Source organism: Eutrema salsugineum, unplaced genomic scaffold, assembly GCF_000478725.1.
Source record: "Eutrema salsugineum unplaced genomic scaffold, Eutsalg1_0 scaffold_4, whole genome shotgun sequence".
NCBI lineage: Eukaryota > Viridiplantae > Streptophyta > Magnoliopsida > Brassicales > Brassicaceae > Eutrema > Eutrema salsugineum.
In genome coordinates this window covers 11,969,455-11,975,852 of record NW_006256686.1, presented here as the reverse complement: position 1 = coordinate 11,975,852, position 6,398 = coordinate 11,969,455, and the positions used below count along the sequence as shown (strand labels likewise).

Genomic DNA, 6,398 nt, shown 5'->3' with positions numbered 1-6,398 from the left:
AATAAGTTGAGACTTTAGATATGAGTGTAAGGAGACTCTGATCAAGGTAGATACTTCCAGAATCAAATTTGAGTAAGTCCACAATGCTGTGCGAGATAGACCTGCGAGTTGGACATGAAGTGGAACCATGTAGCACATGTGTTCGCAAATTACACCGACTTGGGCATGCGACTTGGGCAAGGAAGTGACCATCTCGCACACATATTATCTCCATAGTGCGTCCTGGTTGTGCGAGTTGAAGAGAAGGAAGCCTGAGCAGCACAAACATTCGCTGTTTACACCTAGATAAGCATGCGGCTGAGGCTGAGGGATTTATGGCGCACAAGGCTGCTTCTATAGCTGTGCGACTTGGGCCTGCGACTTGGGAAGCACCTGACCATGTCGCACACCAGCCACCAGACCCAACTGAGCCGGGTCAGTACCCATTTTGTCATGGGCTGACCCGGTCCATTAGCATTTAGTATATATAGCTTTTTGGAGAAAACCCTAAACATCTTATCTTCTACTTAGTTTTCTCTCTAGTTTTCTTTCCTTTTTAGGGTAAAAACTTTTTTTATTAAGAGATATCTGAAGGGATTTGATCATTCCAAAGCTGTCTCTTATCATCTCATCATCTTATTTCTGCTTCTAATCATGATTAACATCATCTCTTGCAAAAGATTAGATGTGTTCTTCATGATTAGTGAGTAGTCATCTTTTAAGCTTCTAGGTGTGTAGATTAGGGTGCTTAGATGTTTGATTTATGATGTTTAGGGACTAGATTCTCGTTTCATTTCCTTAGTTAGCTGTTCCTAATGCTAGATCTTTGCACATCACTCTGGTCTAGAGCTTAGGCAAATCTCCACCCACAAGGTGTTTGATGAAATGCCTGAATGAAAGCTAACTAAGGGTTTATGCATTAATGCCATGGGAATGTTTGTTAATTGCATAAATGACATATTAGAACTGTTTCTTAATGCTCATTAGTTCATATTTCACAAATGGGAATTTTGTTTGAAAGTAGATTCGTGTAGAGATTAATGCCTTCATGAGAGGATTAGTCTAGATTAGAGTTCTAAGTTGAAATGTTTGAGATCATGTGATTGCTTGCTATGTCTTTCTGTGTAAGATTCAGTCTTCTTGGTTGAGAGATTGTTTGGTCACTTATTAGGCTTGATGCATTATGCTTGTTGATTGCTTGGTTATATCTAATGGTTGTTAGACTTGATTAAGTGATTAGCAAAGGGATTATTGTCATGGGAATGAATTAATCTGCTTTTGAAGTCTAGACTAAAGAGTAACTTGCATTGCATTATTGTTCTTAGCATCATGAATTGATATCTACAGCACCCTAATCAATGATCACATCTAGAGGTTTAGCTTTATCATTTTCTTAATCATCATCACTTTGTTTTGTTTGCTTGCTTTGTTTAGTTCATTCATCATAGCTTGCTTGTTTCTTGCTTTATGCTTTCTTGTTACTTTGTTCACACCAAAACTCATCTTTGATCACTTGACTTAAGAGCTTATCACATAAACTAGTGCCTAACTACCACACATATGGATTGACACCCCTTATACTACTTTGACAAGGGGATTGATAACCCATCTAAGACCTGAAAAATCTTAGTTATCAATTGGCGCCGTTGCCATATTGTGTGGGGATTGTTGGCATTAGTTTCTGATATAGTTTTTGTGATCAAGTTTCTTTTGTTTTACTGATCACCTTTCAAGTTCTGTCTTTGTTTTCAGGTTTATGATCACAAGAAGCCAAGCAAGAAGACAAAGAGAAAGAGTTGTTCACTTGGAAAGGTTAGGAATGGATCAGCAAGTTGGGAATGAGCATCAGGCTCAAGAAGCTGATCACGGTCAAAGAGCTGGTAATGAGATTGGAATTCAGGTTCAACAAGATCCGGTCCATCAGGGACAAGCTCAGGATAACCAGCACCAAGACCGACCTCAAGTTAATCCACCACAGCCCCACCCAAACCCACCCATACGTCATCAGCCTCCACCAGTCTTTGTTGGTGAGAATGACCGAGCTTATGCACACCAGTATGGAGCAGGAATCAGGCCACCTCCTGTCCAAAACAACAACTTTGAGGTGAAGGCCTCTTTGATCAATATGGTTCAGAATCAGAAGTTCCATGGCTTACCTATGGAGGATCCCTTGGAGCATCTGTATCAGTTTGACAGAGTTTGTGATCTCACTAAGATCAATGGAGTATCTGAAGACAGCTTCAAACTGAGATTGTTCCCATTCAGCCTTGGCGATAAGGCACATCATTGGGAAAAGAACCTCCCAAGAGGATCCATCGACACATGGGAGCAATGCAAGATTGGCTTTCTATCCAAGTTCTTCTCAAGCTCAAGGACTGCAAAACTAAGGGACCAGATTTCCAGCTTCACTTAACATTCTAATGAGACCTTTGGAGAAGCTTTGGACAGATTTAGAAGCTACACAAATAAGTGTCCACATCATGGCTTTTCAGAAGCCTCTCTCCTTAGCACTTTGTATAGAGGAGCTGTTCCTAAGATCAGGATTCAGTTGGACACAGCATCAAATGGAAATTTCTTGGCAAAAGAAATCAATGCAGCTATGGAACTTGTTGAGAACTTAGCCATGAGCCAAGACACTTATGGGGAAGATTATGATAGAAGCTATAGAGGAGAAGATTCTGGTAGACACCAAAGGCTGGAAGAGAAGATCAAAGTGCTGAATATCAAGCTTGACAAAGCCCTAGCTGCCACTCAAAAGCCTATAAACTATGTGAGTGAGGAAAAGAGATGCTTCACAAATACAAATGAAGTGGGCCTTACACAAGAGGAGCTGAACTACATAGGTAATCAGAACAAGTTTCAGGGTTACAACAACTTCAACAAGAACCAGAACTTGTCTTATAGAAGCACCAATGTATCCAATCCCCAAGATCAAGTATACCCTCTTCAACAAGGTCAACAAAGCTTTGCTCAAAAGAATCAGTTCCAAGGTAACTTCCAAAGTAAACAAGCTTTTCAGCAGCCAACAGCTCAGCCACAAGGGAACAGCTTCGATAACCAACTCAGCTTCTAGCAACAAAGGCCACCACCTCCTGGTTTTGCCCCACCACCTGTTCAACAGAGTCCTGATTTTAATGTTGTTCTCCAACAGCTCTTAATAGGACGACAAAAGACGGTATCCGACCTGGAGACACTAGGAGCTGAAATAAAAGCTATTAAAAAGAACAAGGGCATCTGCACTTTTGAACCACCAATCTCTCTTCCTGGTAAAGCTCTTCAAAACTCAAAAGATTACTGCAATGCCATCTACTGCAATGATGACCATTCAGCTGCTGTGCAAGAAATAAAAGACCTTCTCTATGGTCACGTCTCTAGTGAACCTGCACAAACTCATGTGGATAAGAATGCCATTATAGAGGATATCATGGGCTTCTTACATGAACTCAATGAGCACATTGAGAATGAAAGTGTGGGGGCAGCCAGTTCAGTTTTTTCTGTTCAGCAAGGGAACACTTCAAGGTCTATTGCAACAACAGAGCTGCTAACTGGTCAAGCAAAGCCAACAGATAGTGCCTCCACCTCTGAATCAACTTAGATGAAGCCCACCTCCCTCCCAAAGCTAGGTAACCCAGGGAAGTTCACCATCTCTTGCACTCTTGGAAACTTTAAAGTGGAGAATGCTTTGTGTGATTTAGGCTCAAGTGTTAGTATAATGTCTAAGGACATGATGGAGAAGCTAAAGGTCAAGTCTATAACTTCCTACCCTTCTTCTATCACCTTTGGAGATTCCTACTCCAAGAAACCATATGGGTTTTTGGAAAATTATCCACTACAGGTTGGTGAATGCATAATTCCCACTGATTTTGTGATCATGAAGATGAAGAAGACCAAAGAACTCCCCCTATTGCTTGGAACTTCATTTCTCAACACCACTGGTGCAATGATTGACTTTGATACTCAAAGAGTGGTGCTTTCAAAGGTGGATAAGGATGTCTTTTACCCTGTTACACCCCCTGTGGCTGAATTTTGTGGATCAGTTGTTCAAGAGATAGAACCCCCTAAGGTACTTGAGATGAAGTATGTGGGCACTGCTGGAATTCTAGGTGGATCCCAATCTCTTTCAGCTTTGGAAAATGAGAGAGACCCTCACTCCAATGGTTACAAGTATGAGAATGGAGGGTCATTGATCAGAAAAGAAGACATCTTGCTCCTATGGTCTCCTACACTTAGTGATCTAAGGATGATTAACACTAAAAGTGATGGCTCAGCATCAGAAGACAAGAGTATTGAACCTGCTCTTTCTTTCCAAGACTTTGATCTCACTCCTTGGATTGATAATGATGGATCTCTGAAGTATAAGCTGGATTGCAGTGGGAAACCAGGTCTGTTTGCTGAAGTGAGGGCATGTCTCACAAAGGCCATCTTTGATAAAGACCCAGATGGTATTCAAGAGCTGGTGGACAAAGGTCTCAAGATGGGATCTCAAGGACAAGGGTCTAATGGTTCCCAAAGGCAGCAAACCAACTCAGCTTTCTTACTCAGGACCATTGAAGTGCTGAAAAGCATCAGTGCTCAACCTCACGCCAGCTAAAAACAGGTTTTTCAAAGTCAAACTTAGTGACTTTAAACAAAGTGCTCTTGGGAGACACCCCAAGCTTATCCTTGTATATAATCTTTTTAGTCTTTTCTCTCCTTTCTTTTTATGTTTTAGGATCTTTTGATGGGTTTTGTGAGCCGTTCTCAGGTGCCAGGTAACTTTTGGAGGCTATGGCTCAGGGACAAAGTGGAATGGAGCATGTGAGAAGGCTGAGAAAAGGGTTTAAGGCATGGAAACTTGATGGACGCCTGTGTTTAAACCCTAAACCAAAAAAATGGAAAAATCTGAAAACTTTTAACAAAAAATGCTCATGTAGTTGCATTCACATTTTAGGTTGAGTCTAGTTTGCATTTTCATATAGGTTGCATCATATGCAAATGGGAGTAATGATAGATTTTTTCTTGAAGAGAGCATCATTTTAAGAGCTTGGTCCCTTAAGGCATTGCAAAACTGGTATGAAATCAAGTGTGAACCATGCTTTGAACTGGTGTCTCAATACTTTTGTGCTAGCTGAATCAAGTTGTGAGTAGCCTCAACCTTGCTTAAGTGAGAACCTTTGAATTTGACATCTAATTATCATGTTTGTGCATATCGTTGTGAATTCATGGGTACCACATACATATTTGAGCTTTCTTATCCCATTTTAATCACTCTTGCTAGCTCAAATAGCTGATCTCTCATCTTGAGACAGTTCCCTGCCTTTAGCCAAACCTTTCTTTGAAGCCTAAACACCCTTCTTGTGTGCCTGATTTGTGAGGCCTTGTTTCTAGTAGACTTGGTAAAAAGTGTTGGGTTTAGAGCGACAAAGATAGTGCTGCATGTAGATACTAGTCCAACATCAAGGGCTAGTCTAGGTTTAGGTGAAAGTGAGAGCATTGATTTTGAGTGTGTGAGCTGAAAAGAAAAAAAATCTGAGTGATGAAAGTGGAAAGAACCGGATTGGTTAGGGAATGAATGCTTAAATGAAAGAAAGTGAGTGTGTGCAGAAATGTAAAACTCATGTGTTGAAATGAAAAGAGTCTCATAAAAAGAAAGAAAAAAAAAGAAAAGAAAAAAAGATTCAAAAGAGGCTGAGTTAAAGAAGAGCTTGTGTGTTAAAGAAAATAAACTCACTAAGTGATTGTTAAAGAAAGCATTCCCCTAAGAGATGAAATGAAGAGAGTGATGAGAGCTGATTGAGTGTCAAGGATAAAATGCCATTTGGGGTGAGTAGACTAGAGAAAGAATTGTGAGAGGTTTAAAGTTAAGTGTGAAAAGCATTTTGGGTGTGGGGTAGATGCAGTTCTATCTTTGTATTCATCCATTGCTTTTTACCCTTAGAATTTTACTAAAGTCTACTAATTTTTGAGTGATCCCCTTGCATGGAATACCAGTTACTTGATTGAGATCATTTTAATCTCAAAACCCAGTCCCAAGCTAAATGAATTCACTTGATTTGCATGAACATGATCCACTTGAAACTTTAAATGAATGTCAAATGATTGAGGTTAGGAATGCTTGTGAAGGTTTGTGCTTGAGTTTGGTTCATTTGGTGACAAGTATGGCTAATTTTTATGAGTAAACCAGTTTGCATTGCAGTCTAGAATTGGTAACTTGAACAATGAGCTTTGAATTCTTTTAATGATGATCTCTCTTTAAAGAAATATGAACTCCCATGCATTCAACCTCTCTCTCTCATTTGTTCTTCTTTGCTTGAGGACAAGCAAAGGAAAAGTGTGGGGGAGTTGATATACTCATATTTTGTCATGTTTAGGATTGCATTTTTGTCCAAATATTGAGTCTCATGCATACATTTAGGTAGTTTTACATATATTTGTCTTTG

General features: G+C 40.0%; 1 non-coding gene across 1 annotated transcript; it reads right to left on the bottom strand.

Moving 5' to 3' along the window:
* Positions 1-2,359: 2,359 nt before the first annotated feature.
* On the bottom strand, positions 2,360-2,466 carry LOC112084896. The gene has a single exon (XR_002898552.1). It is a non-coding gene; the product is annotated as a small nucleolar RNA R71 (small nucleolar RNA).
* Positions 2,467-6,398: the final 3,932 nt, after the last annotated feature.